General features: G+C 43.9%; 1 protein-coding gene across 3 annotated transcripts in view; it reads left to right on the top strand.

The window, feature by feature from the left end:
• LMBR1 (limb development membrane protein 1) overlaps positions 1-26,426 on the top strand; it is a 251,676-nt gene that overhangs the window by 11,046 nt on the left and 214,204 nt on the right. The window contains exon 1 of one of the 3 annotated variants that reach the window (XM_077491149.1): positions 3,905-4,002. The exons of the other annotated variants lie outside the window; for them this stretch is intronic. The gene's annotated coding sequence lies outside the window, so the exon portion shown is untranslated. Of the gene's footprint in view, positions 1-3,904; positions 4,003-26,426 lie in introns of those variants that run through there. 3 annotated transcript variants of the gene reach the window in all.

Here is a 26,426-nt window from a genome sequence, read left to right on the forward strand (position 1 = left end):
GGTGTGATCGTGCGTATGCAAGTCCGTTTAAGCAGAACTCCGTTGGAACTCCATCAGAAAAACCGTCAGCCCGGGTTCACACTAATGCGGTGCGAATTCGGTGTGAAGAGAAAAGGCAGCTGTTCAGCGGTGCCGCTCCGTTCTCTCTGCGCATCAGCTGAGCAGGGAGAGGAGGGGGAGGTGCAGTGAGAAGAAGGAAAGATTTCTTGTTCAGAACGCAATGCATCTGCGAATCAGATGCGTTCCCATAGAGAATAATGTGCTTGTAATACGCACGGCAATGCCCAGAAAACGCACACGTTTTTTGTGCAATGCGCAGTGCGAATGCAACGCACATATGTGAACAAGATACATTCCTGCGAATTGGATGCGCATCTAATTCGCATAGGTGTGAACGGGGGCTCAGAGTTTATTCAGACAGAAAAACACTTGTGTGTATGCGGCATTAGGCTTCATGTATACTGAAGTTTAGGAACAGTTGGGCATTTTTTTCAGCTGCCTCTGAACTCTCCTCTGTTATCTTATCAGTACATGTACATAGGGTTATTTAGAGTCCTTTCTAGGCAGTTGGGTTTAGAAGCATCTTTTGGAAAGCCAGAAAATGCGTTCGGGACTAATGTTCAGAGGCATTTGAAATGCCAAATGTCTGTTACAGCTTCTAAACGCGTTTTTAATGGACATACATTTTTTACTATTTAAAAAAATAAAATAAATAGAAATATTGATCTATTATATTCTATTTATTTTAAAACACACGTAATCACGGCAAAATGGACGTTTTTAAAAGTTGTTTACTATCTGTCAGGTTAAATCGTTCAGGGGAAGTTTTAAAACGTCCTGTGCACATTAGGCCTACATTTTCTAGAAGCGACGCTTTAAAATCCCTACAAGTCACCAGTTTAGAGTTTAAGATGGACCCAGAGTTATTGCTCTCACTCAAGTGTGTGCAGCAATAAGTAACATGTAACCCAAGTGCAATTTTTGTATGCGGGTGCCCCAATGTTTGTGTGTGTGTGTGTATGGAGGAAGGTTCAAAATCTTGGGGTAGTTTTTTCCAGTGCTTGGGTGCCACTTTAATTTCTTTACACTTTTTTTTTTTCCCCGCTGAAACTTTGTTTATAAGATGTATGTGATGTTGTAACAGGTTCTCTTTAATGAGATATTGGAGGTCTTTTAGATCCCTGATGTCTCATTCTGTGTCTGTGTTCCTTGAAGATCAGTGAACGGACAAAGTAAATAGGAGATTTAGGCTTGGTTCACACTTTTGCAGTTACAGACATCGCATTTGATTTGCACCACATTGCTATGTACATCAAATGCAATGTCTGTGCGATGCAAATTCAGCTATACAAACTGTATGGCTCAAATCTCATCGCATTCACACCTAAATGGTGCAGGACCTTTTTTATGGTCCGCACTGGAATTTGATCTCATGGGTGTTCACACCTCTGCGATCTGATTCCCGTACCATTTCATAGTTCGCACTGTGATCTGCAAACTAAATTGGGGGGTGTCATTAACTTTACATTGACACCCCCAGTGGTTCACAGAGATCAGTGTGAACCAGTGTGGGTTTCAGGTGCAATGTGGGAACCTGCACAGGAATCGCAGGGTTTACTGCATCGTACCAGTGTGAGCCAGGACTTAGGGCTGCAGCATGCAATGACTATTGCTTTAGATAAGTGAAAAGGGCATTTATTATTATTATTATTATTATTATTATAATACACAATTTATATAGTGCCAACAGTGTATGCAGCGCTTTACAATGTAGAGGGGGGACAGCACAATTACAGTACAGTTCAATGCAGAAGGGACAGGAGGGCCCTGCTCGTAGAGCTTACGTTCTAATGGGAGGGGGGTGGTGGTACATTAGGTAAAAGATGCGGGGAATGATTTGATGGGGGTGGCTCTAGGAGAGTCATTAGGGGGGTGTGGGATAGGTTTACCTGAATAAGTGAGTTTTCAGGGATCTCCTAAAGGTGGTCAGGTTAGGGGCTGATCGCACATACCGGGGCAGGGAGTTTCAGAGGATGGGAGAGGTTCTGGAGAATTCCTGAACGCAAGCATGGGAGGAGGTAACCAGGGAGCTAGAGAGCAGGAGGTCCTGGGAGGAGCGGAGGGGATTATTTGAGTGATATCTGCAGATGAGGTTGGTGATGTAGCTGGGTGCGATGTTGTGGATGGCCTTGCATGTTGTAGTTTGAACTTTATACAGTGGGGTAGGGGAAGCCAGTGAAGGGATTGGCAGAGAGGAGCAGCAGTCACGGATCGATTAGTGAAGTTTATTAATCTAGCAGCATTCATAATAGACTGAAGGGGGGATGGCCTGCATAAGGGTAGGCCATTATTGAGAGAGTTGCAGTAGTCAAGGTGGGAAATAATGAAGGAGTGAATAAGTTGCTTTGTGGTATCATTAGTCAGGAAGGGTCGAATTCTGGAGATGTTGCGGAGGTTAAGGTTGCAGGATTTAGCCAGTAATTTAGATGTGGGGGCTGCAGGATAGGTCAGAGTCAAGGATTATACACAGCACCCTGGCATGTGTGGAGGGACCAATAGTTGTGCTGTTGATCTTAATGGTAAAGTCATTGGGGGGGAGATGGGTCTGGGAGGGGGGACTGGGAAGTAGGAAATATAACAAGCTCAATTTTAGAAAGTGGTGTGACATCCATACTGATGTATCATCCAGTAAGTTTGAGATCCGTGAGGAGATCGCGATGGAGAGATAGATCTGGGTGTCGTCGGCGTAGAGTTGGTATTGGAAGCTATGGGAGGTTATCAGTTGGCCCAGGGAAGAGTTATAGAGAAAGAATAGGAAGGGCGCAAGGACGGAGCCTTGTGGTACCCCAACAGAAAGAGGAAGGGGAGTGGAGGAGATGGAGTTGTAGGTGACACTGAAAGTGCACTGAGATAGGTAGGAGGAGAACCAGGATAAAGCAGAATCACGGATGCCAAGGGAGTGTAGTTTGCTGAGGAGAAGCAGGTGGTCAACTGTGTTGATGGCAGCAGAGAGGTCTAAGAGTACGGAGTAATGGCCATTGGTTTTAGCAGTTAGTAAGTCATTGGTGAGTTTTAGTAGGACAGATTCAGTGGAATGTTGTGGGCGGAAGCCAGACTGTAGGGGGTCGAGAATGTTGTTGTCTGTGAGGTAGCGATTAATTCGGTCATGGACAAGGCGTTCGATGAGCTTGGAGGCAAACGGGCGCAGGGAGATGGGTCTTAAGTTATTTAAACAGGTGGAGTCTAGTGAGGGTTTTTTTAAGTAAAGGAAAGGTGCCGGAGGAGAGGGAGAGGTTGAAGATGTGGGTTAGGGAGTTTAGGATAGAACAGGAAAGTGCAGTAATTGTGAGGGGACAGGGTCCAAGGGACAGGTTGTTAGGTGGGCCATGGAGAGGAGTTTATCAGCTTCATCGGTGGTAACTGGGCAGAAGGAGGAGAGTATCGAGTGCGGTGTTGGGCCTGATGTGTTGGGTAAGGGAGTAAGTTGAATGCTGGATATCTTTTTGTGAATTGTGTCGATTTTGCTCTTGAAATGTTTGGCAAGTTGGTAAGTGGGCGGTGAAGTAAGGAATTAAAGGTAGAAAAGAGTTGATGAGGTTTGGATGAGAGGGCTTTGATCAGAGTGTTGTAGTAGGTTTGTTTAGCAGTGTGGAGGCAGGAGTTGTATTTGAGAAGGGCAGATTTGTAGAGGGTAAAGTCTTGCAGGGATTTAGATTTACGACATGCTCGCTCAAGAGCACGGCTGCGTCTCTTGAGACTACTGGTGTCGTCTGTTTGCCAGGGTTGTGGCAGATGGGGCCTGGTTCTGCATGTAGAAAGAGGAGCAAATACGTCTAGGGAGGATGACAGCATGTTGTTGTAGACGGAAGTGGTTAGGTCAGGTCTGGGCAGGACAGGGGTGAGAGTTTATCGTACAGGCTATCAGTAGCAGAAGGAAAAAGGGAAGAGTTGAGGTTGCGAAGGTTTCTGCGGGTAGTGGTTTGTGGCTTGGCAGCATGGGAGGTAGGAGACAAGGAGAGTGTAAAACAGATAAGGTTGTGATCGGAGAGAGGAAAGGGTGTGTTAGAGAGGTTGCAGGGAGTGCAGCTTTGGGAGACTATGAGATCGAAGGTATTGCCATTGGAGTGATTGGTGGTTTGTGTCCATTGTGTTGGGTGAAAAGAGGAGGTTAGGTTACATAGTTGAGAATTGGTTACAGTATTAACATTGATTGGAATGTTAGTCACCTAGGATGGTGGCAGGTACTTCAGAGGAAAGAAAATAGGGTAGCCATGCAGAGAAGTCATCCAGAAAGGGCGACACTGGTCCAGGAGGTCTATAAATGACTGCGACCCTCAGACAAGCTGGAGAGAAAAGACGAGCGCGGTGCACTTCGAAAGAGAGGGAGGTGTGGGAAAAAACCTATAATTTACAGGTTGTTTTGTATTTTTTACAGAAATAAGAATGGCAGGGAGGTGACCTTTTATCCCTGAGATGGGCTTTAATAAAGGCCAATGTATGAACTGGTCAGTGAGAGGAGGACGTATTGCTGCAACTTGGTCCTGGTGACTGCAAGCACACGTTAGGACAGAATTGTAGAATTCTGCTTCTTCTCTACTGCAAGTACATAAAAGTGGTGATTATGTTTACAGATTTCAACTTCCCCATTTTAAGAGAGTATCATGTTTTTTCAGCTGTACCAGGGTTCTTCTGTAATTGTTTAACATCTAATAATAAATGACCTTGCACAACGTACTGAAAATTTTTTTTTTTCACTTTATCTCGCGGAGCAGAAAATCTGGCAGTATTTCTTAGTGAAGTAGTAGTGTGGGTGGATTATTAATTATTTCCTTTGTTACAGTTTGCTGTGTCTCAGAAACATTTGTGGGTATTGCATGTAAAGTAGAAGGAAAAACATGTAAAAGAAACAGAATAAAATCCGGCCAAAGGATAAAATGTGGAAGGGTTTTAGTCCGTTGCTTCACCATCGTTATTGGTCTTGGTAGCCATTGTCTCTGCTCAGTGACAACCGCTCCATTAGGGGCACAGGGGGCGCTGCTCCCCTAATCCATGTGCCTGGTGCAGGAAGGAGCCAAAGTGCGGGGCTGGTGGGCAGAAGAGCGAGTGCCGGGGGGTGGGGGGGGTTTAACTGATCAAAAGTAGAGGTAAGAGGAAATCTTCTAGTGGGGGCGCCTGTTCTGGTGACAACTAAGGCATCATGCACATGGGTAGTTTGGCCCATGAGCATCAAATCCTGGCATTTTCAGCTGCCGGTGAGGCACATCTGCAGCATCCAGCTCCGCTGACAGCAGCCAATCAAAATTGATCACTGGCTGAAATTTGTGGTTGTTGGACACTGTATCGAGCAATCCTCACATTCAGGGGTGTATGTAGTCAGGGACATTTGCCTGGAACACAAGAAGTCCCCTCTGTTTGGAGGATCTCCTGTTAGTTCCTGCTGTGTCTGTGGGATAGGAAGGGAAAGGAAAATCTCCATACAAACACAGGCAGAAGATGAGCAATGGTGGCCCTAATCATTCATCACTGTATCCAAATCACAAGAAATATTGCTTGGGCTTTTACATATAGGAAAAAAAAAATAAAATTAAAATGTCCATTGTAGAGCGGCTTCCCCCACATGGTACTGTTAATTGCTAATTTTTTTTGTTTATGGTTCCATTAAAACTTATTTTTACTTTTGTTATCCTTCATGCCCGCTTGCCTGCTTCTCTCCGGGTGACTGGTCCCCTGAAGCCTTTACCTTTTTCTGTTGCCCACACTGTTTTATTTAAAGTAGAATTCCAGGCAAGACCTATTTACTCTTAAAAATGCTCCCCTTCCCTTAATACCTGTTCTGACTAACCTGTTGTCAGAAACCATGAAATCAGACTGAGACAGAAGTACAGTTAAATCACACTTGTTTAATAATAAAAGTAAAAAGATCAAACGTAGTCAAAACATAGCCAAAGTCCAGTAACCGGAACGGATAGTCAGCTAAGCCAGAAGTCAGGGATCAATGTAGTAGAACAGCGAGCAGGATCTGTAGCCAGAAGGGATGCCAGCAAAGCAAGTCTTTAAACAGGAACTCAGGAGATGTGATGTTGACTAAGGCGAAGGCAGAGATCCTCTGGATTGGACGGCTTTAGTAGGCAGGACTGACGAGCAGGATATCATCAACAGCTCAGTAATTGTGGAGAGATGGGAGCTGCCAATTAGCCGACAGCTGAGCGGCCAGCTCAGAGAAGGAAGGGCTGAGCCAAGCCCTGACACCTGTGTAAGAAAGCTGTATATACTTGTTTATTTTCAGGCCACTCCGGTCACCTGATCCAGCTTCCCTTTATCAGTCAGCAGTGGCTTCAGGGGAAAGGGAGTGCTGACAACAGAAGTGCCTTAGGAGCCCCTATGGGTGACCTCAGTGCCGGAGGCTTTACCACATACGCTCTTTCCTGTCCTCTGCAGCCGGCGTTGGATGACACGGGAGATTGTGTGACTGCACTGGAGCAGCCTGAAAATAGGTTCGTATATACATTGTGCTTATACAGGTTAGTCAGAATAGGGGTTTAGGTGGGAGAGGGTAGGGGGCATTTCTAAGAGTAGTAAGGTTTGTCTGGATTTCTACTTTTTAGAGATAACGCTGTGAAAAATCTTTAGAATCAAAAACTTCTAGCAATTTTTAATGCTTTGCGCCCTTCTGTATTCTGAAATGCAATGCTAATATTTTTGTAGATCATCTGCGGTGACAGCTGCTGTATTTCTTTCATATCCATTCTTTTAAGCTATTGATGAACTTGCTACTAGCTTAGTCTTAACCTTCTTTTGGAAAGAAGTAGAAAAATGTTGGAGGTAATAAAAATATATTAAATAATATTCATTCCATTGCAGTTCAAGGTTACTACTTTGGTGTCATTTTTTCATGTTAAGCTAAATAATATAAAGTGCTTCTGTGTAAATTTTTTTCTTTATTATGATCAGAACTAAAAAAATAGTTGTGAAGTCTTAGGCCGCGTACACACGGGCGGATTGTCTGCTCAACTAAGTTCGTCAGACAATCCGACAGACAGTCCGTCCAACATTTGAATGAACGGACTTGACCACACACGATGAACAGACAGTCCGCTGAAAGCTTGCGCGATGACGTGTACAACACGTACGACGGGACTAGAAAAACGACGTCCAATACACTGCAATGCAACCTTCGGCCGTGTAAATCCTTTCTGAGCATGCGCCATACTTAGTCCGTCCAACTTGCCTACACACGAGCGGACTGTCCGCTGAAACCAAGTTTGGACGGACAAAACCAAGTTTGGACGGACAGAATTACGGAAATTCCGAAAGACTAAGTCCGTCAGACTGTCCGCTGAAAAAGTCCGCTGAAGCCCACACACGAGCGGATTGTCCGCTGAAACACGGTTCAGCGGACTAAGTTGGGCAGACAATCCGCCCGTGTGTACGTGGCCTTAGAAACAGACACTTTTTTTGGTGGCGTTGATTTTCTGCCCCATCCCCCCCCCGCTGCACTCACTGGTTCTTCCTGTCAACCGACATGTTACTCTTGTGTCTTAGAGCGCAGATGGACCTCCTAGTTTCTTCGTCTCATGGTTTAGTATTTGTAGGTTTGCCAAAAAAGTCCTTTGTTTATTGATCACAAACTGAATGAATCATAGGGGTGACTCATTCTGAAAGCGCACATGTGCCCAAACTTTGGATATGTAATTAAAGTATTCTTAAAGCCAAACTCAGAGAAACTTTTTAACAATTATCCCTTGCCATGGGGCTACACCCCCACTGCAAGGCTTATGTGCTTGTTTTTGTCTAGAGGAGAGGAGAAATGCTTTTACTTATGTAATCTTCCAATGCGCTCCCCCACGCTCTGACAGTGGACTGTTCCTTGTTGTCATCACATGCAATGCACAGCTATGGACCCTGCATTGGTCTTGATGATGTCAGGACTGCTGGAGCATTTGGGTAGGGGAGGTGCTGCAGGGACTGGTCTAGCAGAGTGGAGGAATCGGGTAAGTAAATCTGCTTTTCTGTATGCTCTAGACCTAAACAAGCAATTAATCCTTGCAATGCAGGCACAGACCCACTGGAAGGGATGTTTTTCAAGTCTCCCAGAGTTGGGCTTTAAAACAGCTGGTTTCTAACAACTTAGAAGCTTTAGGCTCCTTTTTACATACCGTATATACTCGAGTATAGGCCGACCCGAATATAAGCCGAGGCCCCCAATTTACCCCCAAAAAAACTGGCAAACTTATTGACTCGTGTATAAGCCGAGGGTGAGACATGCCTGTCCATCCCTGTGTGTGTGTCCGTCCCTGTGTGTCCGTCCATCCCTGTGTGTGTGTGTCCATCCATCCATCCATCCCTGTGTGTGTGTGTGTCCATCCATCCATCCATCCATCCCTGTGTGTGTGTGTGTCCATCCATCCATCCATCCCTGTGTGTGTGTGTCTCCATCCATCCATCCCTGTGTGTGTGTGTCTCCATCCATCCATCCATCCCTGTGTGTGTGTGTGTGTCTCCATCCATCCATCCATCCATCCCTGTGTGTGTGTGTGTCTCCATCCATCCATCCCTGTGTGTGTGTGTCCGTGTGTGTGTGTGTGTGTGTGTGTGTGTGTGTCCAGCCTACCTGTGTCCCGAGCCTCCGTCCCGTGCCTTGCCTCCTTGCCTCCGTCCCGTGCCGTGCCTTGCCTCCTTGCCTCCGTCCCGTGCCGTGCCTTGCCTCCTTGCCTCCGTCCCGTGCCGTGCCTTGCCTCCTTGCCTCCTTGCCTCCGTCCCGTGTCGTGTCGTGCCTTGCCTCCGTCCCGTCCCGTGCCGTGCCGTGCCTTGCCTTGCCTCCGTCCCGTGCCTTGCCAGGATCGCCTCGGCGGCCATTCTAAAATTCAAAAGCCCTGCCTCCGCCTCCGCCTGTGATAGGCGGAACACTGAATTTCCCAGCAGCCTGTGTTCCGCCTATCACCGATATCGTCTCATCCTCGTACTACGGACGAGGATGAGACGATGTCCGTGATAGGCGGAACACAGGCTGCTGGGAAATTCAGTGTTCCGCCTATCACAGGCGGAGGCGGAGAAGGAGGCGCGGCTTTCAAATTGTAGTATGTCCGCCGTCTGTCTGCTCGATACGCTGATCGAGCAGTCAGACGGCGATGACTCGAGTATAAGCCGAGGGGGGCACTTTCAGCCTCAAAAAAGAGGCTGAAAATCTTGGCTTATACTCGAGTATATACGGTACACGGGTTCTCTTTACCCCCATTGCTGTAAATTACTTATTGTCTATAGAACGCAGTAGCTCAAGGTGTTGTATACACACATGAGCAATGAGTCGGGGGAAGTTACGGATCCCCATAAAAGGAAAAACAAATGCTCCTGCGCTTGAGAAATTGCTGTGTGGCTAATGGGAAAACAAGTGTCTTCACTAGTCTAGCCCCCACATTGGCTGTGCTGCCACTCCAGACAGGTTAAGGAAACCCAAGTTGTACTCTGAAAAGGAAACAGAGGGCGCACCAGCCTAGCACATTATCTTTGCGATGATTCTTTATTTAAATATGTATAAAACATACACATAAACAAAAGATAAAATCATGTAAAAATGTATAAAGTCCACCAGATAGTCCATCCCGCATAGTCCACTGGCCAGTGATCATCGTGGAATGATAAACCAAAAGGACTGACGCGTTTTGGGGGGTGTCCCCTCCTCTACTTCAGAGATGAATTTGCAATGCAGGTATCTAGTCTTTTTATATTATCAGTATGATTCAAAGGGAGTCCCATGTGACCTCTGGTTTTAGGCCCCTCCCTTCTATGGAAGGGCTGATGCAATTAGATCATACAATTAAATGAATACCTACGTGCAGAAAACTACCTCAACTGTCCATGCATCCCTCTCACGATAATGTATATAATTACAAATATATGATCTGTACCTTCAAACACCATGCACGCTGCACCCTACACTATTTAGAGTTTCATTAAGATGAGTACTCAAGAACATCTGATGTAGTGCTGGGGGTATAGCAAAATCCAGGGCACCAGAGTGTACAAGTGGGGGGCTGAGACGGCACTGTCATGAGTGAATGTTTGTGTGTCAGCATGGCCATAATTCCTGGTTTTGGACAGTGTGCGTTCATTTTCAAGTTGACACAAACCTTTCACTCATGACAGTCCTGACAATCCGTTCCGGTTACTCTCAGCCCTTCCTATGGCAACTTTTAGCACGGCCCCCCACTGTAAATAGTGTTTGGAAATTATCTGTGTAAAGATCACCACATTTCCCATGTGCCAAATTAGCATTTCCATTGCACAAGTTCTATGTGGTGTTGTGCCAGCTGTACCAAATTACTTTAACCACATGCCTACTGGGCACTTTTACCTCCTTCCTGCCCAGGCCAATATTCAGCTTTCAGCACTGTCACACTTGAATGACAATTGCACGGTCATGCAACACTGTACCCAAATTCATTTATCATTTTTTATTTCTTTTGTTACACAAATAGAGCTTTCTTTTGGTGGTATTTAACCACCACTGATAGAGATATATATATATATCTCTCTATCTCTCTATCTCTATCTTTTTTTTTTTTTTTTTGTTTTTTGTTTTTTTGTTGCTAAATCAAAGAATAAAGACAGAAAAGTAAAAAAACAAAAAAAAAGTTTTCATAGTTATAAAATTTTGCAAACGGGTAATTTTTCTACTCCCACTGATGGGCACTGTTAAACAGCACTGATATGTGACACTGATGAGGAGTCACTGGTGGGCACTTATTGGTAGCACTGTAGGGACTGCACTGATAATCGGTGCCCATGTCCCTTTTTAGAGAAGCCAGTTATTGGCTCTCTCTGAGGAAAGGCGTGCCGGTTACCGGCTTTTATTTACAGTGCATATAAGAAGGCTACATACCCCTGTTTAAAATGACAGGTTTCTGTGATATAAAAAAACGAGACAAAGATAAATCATTTCAGAACTTTTTCCACCTTTTAAGCCCCATACACACTATCAGATTTTTTTCCTTCAGATTTACCAAAACCATATAATATGAGGTCAAACCTTAGGAGTTTCAATTTGTATGCAATCAGGCAGACCCTTGCACTACATGGTTTTGGTAAATCTGAAGACAAAAATCAGCAGAAAATCTGATAGTGTGTATGGGGCTTTAGGCTACTTTTACACTTTTTTTTGCCAGTTCTTGGTAATGTCACTGTTGTGCCATATTTTCTCCACTTGATGACTGTCTTCACCATGTTCCATGGTATGTCTAATGCCTTGGAAATTCTTTTGTACCCTTCTCCTGACTGACACCTTTTAACAATGAGATCCCTCTGATGCTTTGGAAGCTCTCTGCTGACCATGGCTTTTGCTGTAGGATGCAGCTAAGAAAATGTCAGGAAAGACCTATTAGAGCAGCTGAACTTTATTTGGGGTTAATCAATGAAATGATGGCAGGTGTGTACTGACTTCTATTTAACATGAGTGATTGCTTAATTCTGAACACAGCGACATCCCCAGTTATAAGAGGGTGTGCACACTTATGCAACCACATTATTTTAGATTTTTATTTTTACTTCCCTCCCCTAAAAGATTTAAGTTTTGTTTTTCAAATTGAGTTGTACAGTTCTTAGGTCACATTAAAGGTGAGAAAAGTTCTGAAATGATTTATCTTTGTCTCATTTTTTTTTATTTTTTTTACACATCACAGAAACCTGACAAGGGGTGTGTAGACTTTTTATATCTACTGTACATCCGTGATCAGCTGTGATTGGACACAGCTAATCACGTCGTAAAGAGCCTCTGATTGGCTCTTTACTTCAATCTGTAACCAGCAGTGTCCTCCGGGTGCTCTGCGGGCACAATCATGGGAGGCCGTCATATGACAGCCTCCCAGAACTAACCATCTGCACTGTAGCAGTCATTCGGCTAGAGTGTGGTCAGCGAGTGGTTAAAGAGTAACTCTAATACTCTGCTATACCCTGCCAATATTCGGCAACTGATGTCGAGATTTCAGTTTATCAAAGGCCTTCAGCTGCCCATTTGTGGTGACATTGCCAATCTTTTTAATCTCTGTAGCTCGCACATCCCCAAAACATCAGCAATCCACCTCCGTGTTTAACAGTAGGAATGGTGCACCTTTCATCATAGGCCTTGTTGACTCCTCTCCAAATGTAGCATTTATGGTTGTGGCCAAAAAGCTCAATTTTGGTCTCATCACTCCACTCCAAATGACTTTGTGCCAGAAGGTTTAAGGCTTGTATCTGTGCTGTTTGGCGTATTGTAAGCGGGATACTTTGTGGCATTTGCGTAGTAATGGCTTTCTTCTGGCGACTCGACCATGCAGCCCATATTTCTTCAAGTGCCTCCTTATTGTGCATCTTGAAACAGCCACACCACATGTTTTCAGACAGTCCTGTATTTCACCTGAAGTTATTTGTGGGTTTCTCTTTGTATCTCAAACAATTTTCCTGGTAGTTGTGGCTGAAATTTTAGTTGGTCTACCTGACCATGGTTTGGTTTCAACAGAACCCCTAATTTTCCACTTCTTGATTAGAGTATGAACACTGCTGATTAGCACTCTCAATTCCTATATATAGATACAATTTCATATCCCTTTCCTGTTTTATACAGTTCAACTACCTTTTCACACAGACCCTTTGACAATTATTTTGCTTTCCCCATGACTCAGAATCCAGAAACATCAGTGCAGCACTGGATGAAAGATGCAAGGGTCTGCCAGGAGTCCAGAAACTCATTGACCTTTTATACACATACACTAATTACAAGCAAACAGATCACGGGTGAGGATGGTTACCTTTTTAACCTCCCTGGTGGTATGATTCATTCTGGTTTTGGGTGCTGAAAGTGGTACAATTATTTTGTATGAAAATTTGGCGTTTTATATTGTAGTCCTGTAATTCTTAGGAATAACTCTCTTAAATCTGTTCAAACCAGAGTCTAGCGGACATCCGGGGTATGATAAAGTTTATAATAAAGAATAATAAAAATTATTCAATAATGTAATCAAATCCTAAAACACTGAAAAAGGGACACTTTCTGGTTGTTATGGACAATCTCCAAATTCCAGGCAGAAAAAACTGTATTTAGGGACAAAGGGGGTGTGTAATTTTTTTATACAGTACTGTAATCTGTAAGATTACAGTGCTGTGTGTGTTTTGTGTACTTTTACTTTTTAGAATTTGGCACCGATATCCGTCCCTGTGCACCGTAACGTCGCAGGGAACGGAGCTCGGCGGCATTCGGCACTGTGTGAATCGAGCGGAGGACAGCTCGATCACACAGCGCTGGATCCAGGGGACAAGGTAAGTAACTTCTCCGTGTCCTCCCTGTATCCAGCGATGCGATCCACAGTCTGGCTCGGGGTTACCGCTTATAGTACTAAAATCCCAGCCCGAGCCAGACTCGAGATTACCGCTAGGGAGGTTAATAGCCATTCAAACCCCTTTGTGTCAACTTGTGTGCATGTTATCAGGCCAAAATCACCAGGGTATGTAAACTTTTGATCAGGATCATTTGGGTAGTTTCTGTTGTCATTATGATTTAAAAAGAGTAAACATAGTTGATTGATAATAAATGGCTTCAGCCAAACACTAACCATGAGTGAAGAAAAGTTTTTGTGTTATCATTCATATTCTCTGAAAAATGGCCAATGAATCATAAATTCTGCCAGGGTATGTAAACTTATGAGCACAACTATATATACAGTATCTCGCATAAGTGAGTACACCCCTTACATTTTTGTAAAATCTTTATTCTATCTTTTCATGAAGACACCTGAAGAAATGCCACTTTGCTACAATGTAAAGTAGTAAGTGTACAGCTTGCAAAACAGTGTAAATTTCCTGTCCCCTCAAAATAACTCAGCACACAGCCATTCATGTTCTAAACCACTGCCAACAGAAGTGAGTACACCCCTAAGTAAAAATTTCCAAATTGGGCCAAAAGTGTCAATATTTTGTGTGGCCGCCATTATTTTCCAGCACTGCCTTAACTCTCTTGGGCATGGAGTTCACCAGAACTTCACAGGTTGCCACTGGAGTCCTCTTCCACTCCTCTATGATGACATCATGGAGCTGGTGGATGTTAGAGACCTTGTGCTCTTTCACCTTTCTGTTTTGAGGATGCCCCACAGATTATCAATAGGGTTTAGGTCTGGAGACATGCGTCCATCACCTTTTACCCTTAGCTTCTTTAGCAAGGCAGTGGTCGTCTTGGAGGTGTGTTTGGGGTCGTTATCATGTTGGAATACTGCCCTGCGGCCCAGTCTCTGAAGGGAGGGGAATCATGCTCTGCTTCAGTATGTCACAGTACATGTTGGCATTCATGGTTCCCTCAATGAACTGTAGCTCTCCAGTGTCAGCAGCACTCATGCAGCCCCAGACCATGACACTCCCCCCACCATGCTTGACTGTAGGCAAGACACACTTGTCTTTGTACTCCTCACCTGGTTGCCACCACACATGCTTGACACCATCTGAACCAAATAAGTTTATCTTGGCCTCATCAGACCACAGGACACATGACAGCCATGCAGACCAACTTGATGCAGTGTGCTGCGTATGGTCTGAGCACTGACGGGTTGACCCACCACCCCTGCAACCTCCTGCAGCAATGCTGGCAGCACTCATACCTCTATTTCCCAAAGCCAACCTCTGGATATGACGCTGAGCACGTGCACACAACTTCTTTGGTCAACTGTGGCGAGGCCTGTTCTGAGTGGAACCTGTCCTGTTAAACCGCAGTATGGTGCGGGGACCGCCCTGTCAGCTCTCCATTCTCCTCTATGGGGATCGGATGAGCACGGACCGTCTGTCTGTGTTCATCCGATCCGCTCTGCAGACGGATAGAAAAATAGGATTTTCCTCCGTCTGCAGAATCGGACTGTTGCGGAGGCGGACGAAATCGGGTGTCTGCGGATGCTCATCCGCAGACACCCGCTATCCCATAGGGATGAATGTATGTCCGTATTTCATCCGCAAACGGATGGATGAAATACGGACATACCATCCGCATGTGTGAAAGGGGCCTTCTACAAGCTGTACACTCACTACTTTACATTGTAGCAAAGTGTAATTTCTTCAGTGTTGTCACATGGAAAGATATTTTTACTTTTGTGAGATACTGTATACATTTTCTATATTCCAAGAAAAGTGTAGTTACCCTTTTAAATGTGGTATGCAGCAGTTTATATTATTCTTGGATAGTGTGTTTAAAAAGAATAAGGCACTTGTGGCAGTATTCCAAGTTCAAAATAGTTTTAAGATCTACACCATTACATTAGGAGAGTGATGTAAATACTGTGGTAAAGAAGGGGTGGGCAGCAGGGAGCAGCTCTGCGGAAGGGAGAGGAGGAGATAATGAACAGCACACCATTATCATGCAACACATTCTCATGTAATGCTTTTATTTATTTGGCATATAAAGTGTTAAAGAGGAAGTAAAGGCAATAAAAAAAAAATTCAACCTGCAAGGCAAAGGCATAATGAGCTAGTATGCATAGCATACTAGCTCATTATGAATAACCTACCTGGAGAACAAAGCCCCCGAAGCGGTCCTCCGTCTTCATCTTCGCCGCTGCCATGTATCCCGGAGTGACTTCTGGGTCTTGCTGCTCCGGCGCTGTGAGTCGCCGGAGCCGCGATGACATCACTCGCATGCGCGCGGGAGCCAACACGAGCGGCATAGCGTAGTGATCTGCGGCCTGCTCAGTGCACCTGTGCGCCGCTGTCTACGGCGCATGCACCGTAGACAGCGGTGCCTGTCTTTTTGTAAATATCTCCTAAACCGTATATTTCTTGGACCTACAGGTAAGCCTTAATCTAGGCTTACCTGTAGGTTAAAGTGGTTTGTAAGGGCTTACAACCACTTTAAGTGTGCATTTTGAGATTGGCACTTTTTTTTTTTATTCACTGGTAATTTTAGTAATTGTTTATTATGTACTAAATGTTTACTTGTAAAACTAAAAATGTATAGAATGTGAGGCACAGACTGTGGTCAGTATAGATGTGTCACCTAGGTTTCTTACCTACACATGAGGGTCTCCAGGTTCTGTGACTGATGCTGAGAAATCGGAGACTCTTTGTTGTGGTCTATGTCCTGGAGCCTTGGGGGCTTTATAGAGCTTTGGTTGGGCTGAAGCCTCCATTTCTCATTGTTAGTCCCAGCTGTACATAGGCCTTTATAGATGTATGCAGCCGGATGCTCAGGACTCTCTTTCACTCTCTTTGCTGGTTGAACTTCTGACTGCTGACAGAACAGTATGGGTATGTTTACATTCATGGTTGGGAGCGGTAAAAACGTGCGGCTGTGCTGTGTTTAAACAACAGATACCCTCCCCCCACCACTCCCGCTAAAGCTGTCTAGGCAGCGGACAGAGGTATTCACATGCTGTAGCTCTCATTGTTGACTTTAGTCAAATACATGGCAAGCTTTCAAGACACAAGAAGGCCGTCTGCCAACTCATCACATTACATTGCAATCAGTATGGTAATAGACCTGATATATGGCTGGATGTGGTGAACAAAACAATAGAAAGTATTCCCCCCCAGCACAACTCAATTAACTGTTTAGGATTGCACGATAAAACCATGTGCCATTACGGTGTGGTTCTGCTGCAATTGTTGAGTGATAATTCACACTGCAATCGTGGCAATCCTTGGGAATCATGTCACCCCAAAGTAGCTCCTGAACTTTTTTTTGGGGTGACATGCTTCCCGCGATGCGGATTGCCGCACGACAATCGTGGCAGACCCCTACCACGGACGTTTTGAAACCTCTCCTGAACAATTTAACTTGACAGATAATAACTGATGTTTAAAGACATCAGTTTTGCTGCATTTGCATTTTTAGAAGCGTTTTTTTTTTTTTTCCCCAAATAGTGAAAAATGTATCTCCGTTAAAAGTGGCTGTAAACGAAACGCGGCTAAAAATGAGTTGGCGTTTACAAGCTGTTACAGGCATTTGACATTTCAAATGCCTATGAACATCGGTCCTGAATGCATTTTGCTTTCCAAAAAATGCTTCTAAACTCAACTGCCTAGAAAGGACTATAAACGACCCAGTGTACATGTACTGATAAGATAACAATGCCCAACTTCTCCTAAATGTCAGTTTACCAGCAGCAGTGTACATGAGGCCTAAATAGTTTAATGCTGCACCTACCAGCTGAGCCTGCTTACAATACTGAGCTGTACTGAAAAAGCAATAAATTATAAAAATGATAAAAAATGTGTAAAAACTTTTAAACATAAAAAAAACTCCCAAAGCCATTATATATATATATATATATATATATATATATATATATATATATATATATATATATATATATATATTATTATTATTATTATTATTATTATTATTATTATTATTATTATTATTATTATTATTATTATTATTATTATTATTATTATTATTATTATTATTATTATTATTATTATTATTATTATTATTATTATTATTATTATTATTATTATTATTATTATTATTATTATTATTATTATTATTATTATTATTATTATTATTATTATTATTATTATTATTATTATTATTATTATTATTATTATTATTATTTTTTTTTTTTTTTTAAATAACCAAAAATGAAAAACACCTATCAACGAAACATGGCTTGGCCACGTTTAGTGGCATTTTGCATCTGAAATGTCAGAAAACTTCAGTGTCTGAACTCATTTTTTTGCCTTCAAAGGAAAGCTTATAAATGCAATTTCCTAAAATGACATCAAAGAACCTGTGTACATGTACACATAAGATAACATTGGATGAGTTCAGGGGCAGCTGAAAAAAGCAGCCAGCAGCTGTGTACATGACGCCTTAGGCCGCGTACACACGGGCGGATTGTATGGCCTACTTAGTCCGTCATACAATCCGACGGACAGTCCGTCCTACTTTCGAATGAACGGACTTGACCACACACGGATGCACAAACAGTCCGTCGAAAGCTTGCGCGATGACGTGTACAGCACGTACGACGGGACTAGAAATAGGAAGTCCAATACACAGCAATGCAACCTTCCGCCGTGTAAATCCTTTCTGAGCATGCGCCATTCTTAGACAGTCGAACTAGCCTACTCACGAGCGGATTGTCCGCTGAAACCAAAGTTGGACGGACAGAATTACGGAAATTCCGAAATACTTAGTACGCCAGACTGCACGCTGAAAAAGTCCGCTGAAGCCCACACACGAGCGGACTGTCCGCTGAAATGTGTTTCGACGGACTAAGTAGGCCATACAGTCCGCCCGTGTGTACGCGGCCTTAAAGTATAACTAAAGGCAAAACTTGTTTTAGTTTTTGATTCCAAGGAATTCCCTTAATTTGCAGGGATTTCCTCTTACTTCCTGTTTGGCTATGGGACAGGAAGTGGAGGGAAATCTCCACAGTGGGATACAGATGGTGAAAAAAAATTGACGGGTTATAACCTTCCTATACTTGATCCAAAATGAAAAAGAAGGTTTTGCCTATATTTCTACTTTAACCTTAACTACTCTTAAAACTGTTTCCTACTCCCTCCAACACCTATACCTGTGTAAGAAAGATCTGTGTTTTTACCTATTTTCAGGCCACTCTGGTCCGGTCATGTGGCCAGCATGGCTGTATTGGAGAGGAGGGAGCGCTGACAACACACGGACCTTTGAAGCCTATGGGTGACGTCACTGCTTCAGGCTTTACTATCTATTGTTGGAGCACTTTCTCCTCTCCCCTGCAGTGTAGATGGGTCTGAAGTGGGCTGAAGATATTTAAGTATACAGATCTTTCTTACACAGGTTAGTAAGCATAGGACGGGGTAGGGGACAGTTTTAAATTGATTGTAAAGGATCGTTTTTACATTTTTTTTTTTTTATTTTTTTTTTTAAATAACAAAATATCATACTTGCCTCCACTGTGCAGCTCGTTTTGCACAGAATGGCCCTGAACCTCATCTTCTGGGGTCCCCCGGCGGCTCTCGCTGCTCCTCCCTGCATCAGATAGCCCCCTAGAAGAAGCTCTCTCCCAAGGGGGTTACCTTGCAGGCGCACTGCCGAGTCCAGCTTTAATGTCCATAGACACGGATGCCGGATTAGGGCCCCCCCCCCTGTCATTGGATTTGATTGACAGCAGCAGAAGCCAGTGGCTGCGCTGCTATCAATCTATCCAATCAAGAGCCGGGACCCTGTGGAGAGAGGGACAGTGCATCCCTGCCAAGTAGATGAAGGGGTCTCGGGTAAGTAAAGGGGATGCCAGATATGATTCAACAGAAATATGTTTTCAATACGGTTACATAAAAACAAGTAGCAGTTTGCAGTTCTATTAGTACAGCATGCTCTTACAGGTTCATAGGCTGTTTTTGGATTCTTGCTAATCTCCCTAATGTGTGTGTGTGTGTGTGTGTGTGTGTGTGTGTGTATAATCTCTCCCAAGTGTACACGGTATGCTTCACAGACACAGCAAACATTGCTAAGAAACAGCCAAACTCTGGAGGCTTGTCAATACAAAAAGTAAAAGTGATGTAAAAATTGAATTGCTATCCATTCTGACGATCATTGGAAGGTTTCACCATACTGATTATCAGACTGATTGTAATGTGGAGCTGGCAGGCAGTCCTCTTGTTTCTTGAAGGTTTGCTATGATTTTGGCTACAATTGACTAGGGAAATTGTCATTATTCTGATTCTGGATGGAGGAATTAAGTTTTTTTAAATATAAATAAATTGAAGTGTGTATGGCTAGTCTAAGGCCCCTTTCACGAAGGGAGGAATCTGCTTTGTCCGCTGTTCCCCCAGTGAGCAGAGCGTGAGGATGACAGGTCCGCGTCCGCGACCTCTGTGTTTGTGCAGAGTGGATACGGACACAGCCCACTCTGCTCTGTGGGTGGTCCTCTGATCTGCCTAGGCGGAGGGGAAGGGATCTTCCTTTGTGCTTTTTTTTTTCTCTTAGCAGACACAAGTCTGTTCACACTTACCAGCGCATAAAGATACTTGTACCATCCAATCAGGTCTGCCTGAAAGCAGCTGTGCATGGCAACCAATTACAGTGCTTTGAAAAAGTTTTCATACCCCTTGAAATTTTCCATATTGTGTCATGTTTTTATGTGATAGACCAACACTAAGTGGCACATAAATGTGAAGTGGAAGGAAAATGATAAATGGTTTTCAATTTTTTTTTTTTTTTTTTTTTAAACCAACAAATTATCTAAAAAGTGTGGCGTGCATTTTTATTTAGCACCCTTTTACTCTGATACCCCTAACTAAGATCTAGTGGAGCCAATTGCCTTCAAATGTCACCTAATTAGTAAGTAGTCCACCTGTGTATAATTTAGTCTCAGTATAAATACAGCTGTTCTGTGAAGCCCTCAGAGGTTTGTTAGAGAACCTTTGTGTGCAAACAGCATCATGAAGGCCAAGGAACACGCCAGACAGGTCAGGGATAAAGTTGTGGAGAAGTTTAAAAGCAGGGTTAGGTTATAAAAAAAAAATCCCAAAACTTTGAACATCCTATGGAGCACTGTTCAGTCCATCATATGAAAACGGAAAGAGTATGGCACTACTGCAAAGCTACCAAGACATGGCCGTCCACCTAAACCTAAATTAATCTGAGAAACAGCCTTGAGGCCCATGGTAACTCTGGAGAAGCTGCAGAGATAAACAGCTCAGGTGGGAGAATCTCTCCACAGGACAACTATTAGTCGAGCACTCCACAAATCTGGCCTTTATGGAAGAGTGGCAAGATGAAAGCCATTGTTGAAAGAAAGCCATAAGAAGTCATAAGAAGTCCCATTTGTGAGAAACTATGTGAGGGACACAGCAAACATGTGGAAGAAGGTGCTCTGGTCAGATGAGACCAAACTTTTTAGCTTTTGGCCTAATGGCAAAATACTATGTGTGGTGGAAAACTAACACTGCACATCACCCTGAACACATCATCCCCACTGTGAAACATGGTGGTGGCAGCATCATGTTGTGGGGATGCTTTTCTTCAGCAGGGACAGGGAAGCTGGTCAGAGTTGTTGGGAAGATGGATGGAGCCAAATACAAGGCAATCCTAGAAGAAAACCTGTTAGAGTCTGCAAACGACATGAGACTGGGATGGAGGTTCACCTTCCAGCAGGACAACGACCCTAAACATACAGCCAGAGCTAGAATGGAATGGTTTAGATCAAAGCATATTCATATGTTAGAAGGGCCCATTCGAAGTCCAGATCTAAATCCAATTGAGAATCTGTGGCAAGACTTGAAAATTGCTGTTCATCGATGCTCTCCATCCAATCTGACAGCTTGAGCTATTGGACAAAAATGTTACTCTCTAGATGTGCAAAGCTGGTAGAGACATCCCCAAAAAGTGTGAAATGATAAAATAAAGGATAAGGCGCTATACATGTTCATATAAAAAAAAAAAACGTTCACAAAGAAAAACACTGCGTCAAACTCATGTGCACATTAACCTCCCTGGCGGTATGATTCAGTCTGGAATAAGGTGCTGAAAGCGGTACAATTATTTTGCATGGAAATCTGGCGTTTTATTTTGTAGTCCTGTAATTCTTAGGAATAACGCTCTTAAATCTGTTCAAACCAGAGTCTAGCAGACATCCCGGGTATGATAAAGTTTATAATTTAATAAAGAATAATAAAAAATATTCAATAATGTAATCAAATCCTAAAACACTGAAAAAGGGACACGTTTTGGTTGCTATGGACAATCTCCAAATTCCAGGCAGAAAAAACAGTATTTATAATATAAAAGTGCATGCAGGGCACTGCACAGACCACTAGGGACAAAGGGGGTGTGTAATTTTGTAATACAGTACTGTAATCTGTAAGATTACAGTGCTGTGTGTGTTTTGTGTACTTTTACCTATTTGAATTTGCCGCCGTTCTCCGCTCCCATGCGCCGTAACGTCGCAGGGAACGGAGCTCGGCGGCATTCGGCACTGTGAATCGAGCGGAGGACAACTCGATCACACAGCGCGGGGGACATCGCTGGATCCAGGGGACAAGGTGAGTAACTCTCCCTGTGTCCTCCCCCTGCATCGAGCAATGCGATCCCGAGTCTGGCTCGGGGTTACCGCTTATGTAATTAAAATCCCAACCCGAGCCAGACTCTGGATTACCGCTAGGGGGGTTAATGAGAAAATAAGCAAGCATAAAGTCCATAAGTGAATAAATCCCAACACCAAAACAGTGTTGGGATGAAGAGCCATTCACGGCGAAACATATGTCGGAGTGGAGGATCCGGCATTTCCGGGTCCATATTTGATACCCCACACCAGGCTTTGCACCTTCGGAGTGACACATAGAACGCACGCTACCCCCAGGGATCAGCTGACTCACACGCTGTTTGCAACTAGTGCCAGGCCAGGCACTATCACATGTGAGTGTAACTGCTATCATTGCTGCTGTTTTTACTTTATTGTGTCTCCTGTGGAGTCTTCTTTTTTTTTTTTTTTTTTTACATTCTTCCTGAGTGGCCATTGTAGTGGATTCATGCCATTAGTGGATCCAACCTGGGGTTCCCAAAGTGTTTCTTGACCATCCTGTAAAAAGGGTTGACCGCTCTGGTGAGTGGCCATCTTCATACTGAGCACTCGTGGTGGAATATCTAGAAGTTTTATCTCGAAGTATTCCATTTTGGTGTTGGGATTTATTCTCTTATGGACTTTAAGAGGAAGTAAACCCTGATGGTGACAGGAGATCGGGTCCTTTCAGTGCCTGGGTATGGAGACGAGTGAGGCTAAGATGGCCCCCACTCGTCTATACCATGGGGGGGGGTATCAAATGACTTTTTTTTTTTTTTATTATTTCATTTAAGTCCAAATATGCAATCTGAGGACTTTTTGACCCCAGATCTCGTATTTAAGAGGACCTGGCATGCTTTTTTCTATTACAAGGGATGTTTACATTCCTTGTAATAGGAATAAAAGTGATCCATTTTTTTATTTTTTTTTTAAACAGTGTAAAAATATAAATAAAATCAACTAAAATAAATAAGAAAAACACCCCGTCCCGACGAGCTGGCGCGCAGAAACGAACACATACGTGAGTAACGCCCGCATATGAAAACGGTAGTCAAACCACACGTGAGGTATCGCCGTAATCAGTAGAGCGAGAACAATAATTCTAGCCATGGACCTCCTCTGTAACGCAAAACGTGGAACCTGTAGAATTTTTTAAATGTCGCTTATGGAGATTTTTGAGGGTAAAAGTTTTCCGCCATTCCACAAGCTGGCGTAATTTTGAAGCATGACATGTTGGGTATCAATTTACTCGGCATAACATTATCTTTCACAATATAAAGAATTGGCCTAATTTTACTGTTATCTTCTTTTTTTTTTTTTTTTTTTTTTATAAAAAAAAGTGATTTTTTTTTTCCAAAAAAAGCATTGGAATGACTGCCATTTTATTTTCTAGGGTGTTAGAAAAAAACCCAATATATAATGTTTTGGAGTTCCAAGTAATTTTCTAGCAAAAAAAACTGTTCTAAACATGTAAACACAGAGTCTGAAAAAGAGGCCTGGTCCTTAAGTGGTTAAATGACAATTGCGCGGCCATGCAACATTGTACCCATATGAAATCTTTATCATTGTTTTTAGACAGATAGCACTTTTCTTTTGGTGGTAAATTTAGTAATTTAAAAAAAAAAATTCTTCACTGATTGGCATTGATGAGGCTGCTCTGATGGACGCTGATGAGGCTGCACTGATTATCAGTGTAAATGTGCCCTGTCAGAATTTCTGGTTACCAGCTCTCCTTTCCTCGTGATGTGACAGCACATGTGGAAAAGAATGCCATTACCTGGCAAATCTGTTTACATGTGAACAGCTATGATTAGCTCCTCTCTTTCTCTCTCTTTCTCTCTCTTTCTCTCTCTTTCTCTCTCTTTCTCTCTCTTTCTCTCTCTTTCTCTCTCTTTCTCTCTCTTTCTCTCTCTTTCTTTCTCTTTCTGGAAAGCATCATCAGATCGCGGGTGCCATATAGGACTTGTCAGTACATCCACAAAGGCGGTCCTTATTTGTAGTTTCCCATTCACAGAATTGTGACAGTAGTGGGGGATCCCCTGATTGCTGTCACTAGATGCGGCAGATCAGGGAGATGCTGCAGAAGTGGAGAAATGTTCCCCAAGGTGAACTTATTCTTTTAAAGGTTCACCATTTTTATTTTTTTAAATAACAAACATGTTATACTTGCCTGCTCTGTGCAATGGATTTGCACAGAGCAGCCCAGATCCTGCTTCTCGGTTTCCCCTCTAGCACTCCTGGCTTCAACCAACACCCCCCCCCCCCCCCATCAACTGCCACTTGCTATGGGGGGGACTTGTGCTTGCTCACTCCCAAGCCCTGCTCTGTGTGTCCCTGCTCCCTTGCCAATGGCTCCTGTTGCTGTATCTGAGCTGATGAGGAGAGAGAGAGCTTCTGCTCTTGTGCACATCTCTAAATCAAGATAGGGCTCAGGTACCGTATATACTCGAGTATAGGCCGACCCGAATATAAGCCGAGGCCCCCAATTTACCCCCCAAAAAACTGGCAAACTTATTGACTCGTGTATAAGCCGAGGGTGAGACATGCCTGTCCATCCCTGTGTGTGTGTCCATCCATCCCTGTGTGTCCGTCCATCCCTGTGTGTCCGTCCATCCCTGTGTGTCCGTCCATCCATCCCTGTGTGTGTGTGTGTCCATCCATCCATCCATCCCTGTGTGTGTGTGTCTCCATCCATCCATCCATCCATCCCTGTGTGTGTGTGTCTCCATCCATCCATCCATCCATCCCTGTGTGTGTGTGTCTCCATCCATCCATCCATCCATCCCTGTGTGTGTCTCCATCCGTGTGTGTGTGTGTGTGTGTGTGTGTGTGTGTCCAGCCTACCTTTGTCCCGAGCCTCCGTCCCGTCCCGTGCCTTGCCTCCTTGCCTCCGTCCCGTGCCGTGCCTTGCCTCCTTGCATCCGTCCCGTGTCGTGCCTTGCCTTGCCCCCGTCCCGTGCCGTCCCGTGCCGTCTTCGTCGGCGGCCATTGTAAAGTTCAAAAGCTGCGCCGCCGCCTTCGCCTGTGATAGGCGGAACACTGAATTTCCCAGCAGCCTGTGTTCCGCCTATCACAGACGTCGTATCATCCTCGTCCGTAGTACGAGGATGATACGATGTCCGTGATAGGCGGAACACAGGCTGCTGGGAAATTCAGTGTTCCGCCTATCACAGGCGAAGGCGGAGCCGGAGGCGCGGCTTTTGAATAGAATGGCCGCTGTCTGTCTGCTCGACACGCTGATCGAGCGGGCAGACAGCGATGACTCGAGTATAAGCCGAGGGGGGCACTTTCAGCCTCAAAAAAGAGGCTGAAAATCTCGGCTTATACTCGAGTATATACGGTATGTATTTGGGGATGGGGGGATTGGCTACAGAGGAAGCTGCATACAGAAGGTTTTTTACCTCACTGTATAGAATGCAGTAAGGTAAAAATGCTGCCTTTACAACCACTTTAAAGTGACTGACAGTCACCAGCTCTTAGCGGGAATTGCATACACAAGATCGGAATTTCCGATAGAAAGTTTTTCCGTTGGGAAAATTGAGAACATGCTATCAATTTTTGGCTGGCGGAAATTCGGACAGCTAAATTCCGATGGAGCATGCACACGGTCGCATTTTCAGATGAAAAGCTCTCATCAGTCTTTTTCTGGCCGGAATTCCGATCGTGTTTACGTGGCATTAGAGCCGGCAGGGGACAGATGCACCTAGGTAAATATGATTCTTGGAATAAAATGCCAAACTTCTCTTTTAAAGTGGAACTAAATGGGGTTAAGCATAACTTTCAGCGGTCCCTTTCCCTCGCCAGCATCTTCTTCCAAGTGCTGGTCTTTGACCGGCTTCATTAGCTGCTGTTGGATGACATCACTTCAGCACATACGCAGGAGTCGGTCATCTCGGCACACGGACTGTCGGTGACTGAGCTGCACCTGCGAGTATTTTATTGCAGAAGAGGCATTGCTGATCTTTCCTGCAATAAAGAGCGTGCCTGCTCGCAGTTTGTGACAGCAGAATTCTGCTTTAAGTGGAGATATGTGACTGAGTGGAAGGGACATGTCTAAGAGTGGAAGGGTGTTAGGAGAGCACATCTGGGGGTGAACAGATGGGACAGAAGGACACTGGGGATGCTGTGCTGAAAGGGAGACTTTTTTTTTTTTTTTTAAATGCTTTCCATGCACACTGTAGACACGGGCAGCTAAAGCATTTATGCGTTCTGTGTCGGTGTAATATTGAAAATATATTGTGACATTTTGGTTGTTGGTCAATGTTCTGTTTGTGGTCTAATTGGCACTGGTGGCGCAATTCTCTGCTGTTCAACCCCAGATGTTGGCTTCTCTCTTTACATCTAAATGAAAGATACAGCGGAGAAGACATTAATTGGAAGATCGGTTGTAATTTATACTCAGAACTGTGGCTTTTTCTTTATGGCTCTTTATTT

Source organism: Lithobates pipiens, unplaced genomic scaffold (assembly GCF_037356315.1).
Source record: "Lithobates pipiens isolate NorthernLeopardFrog02 unplaced genomic scaffold, aLitPip1_a1.2 Scaffold_19, whole genome shotgun sequence".
Classification (NCBI taxonomy): domain Eukaryota; kingdom Metazoa; phylum Chordata; class Amphibia; order Anura; family Ranidae; genus Lithobates; species Lithobates pipiens.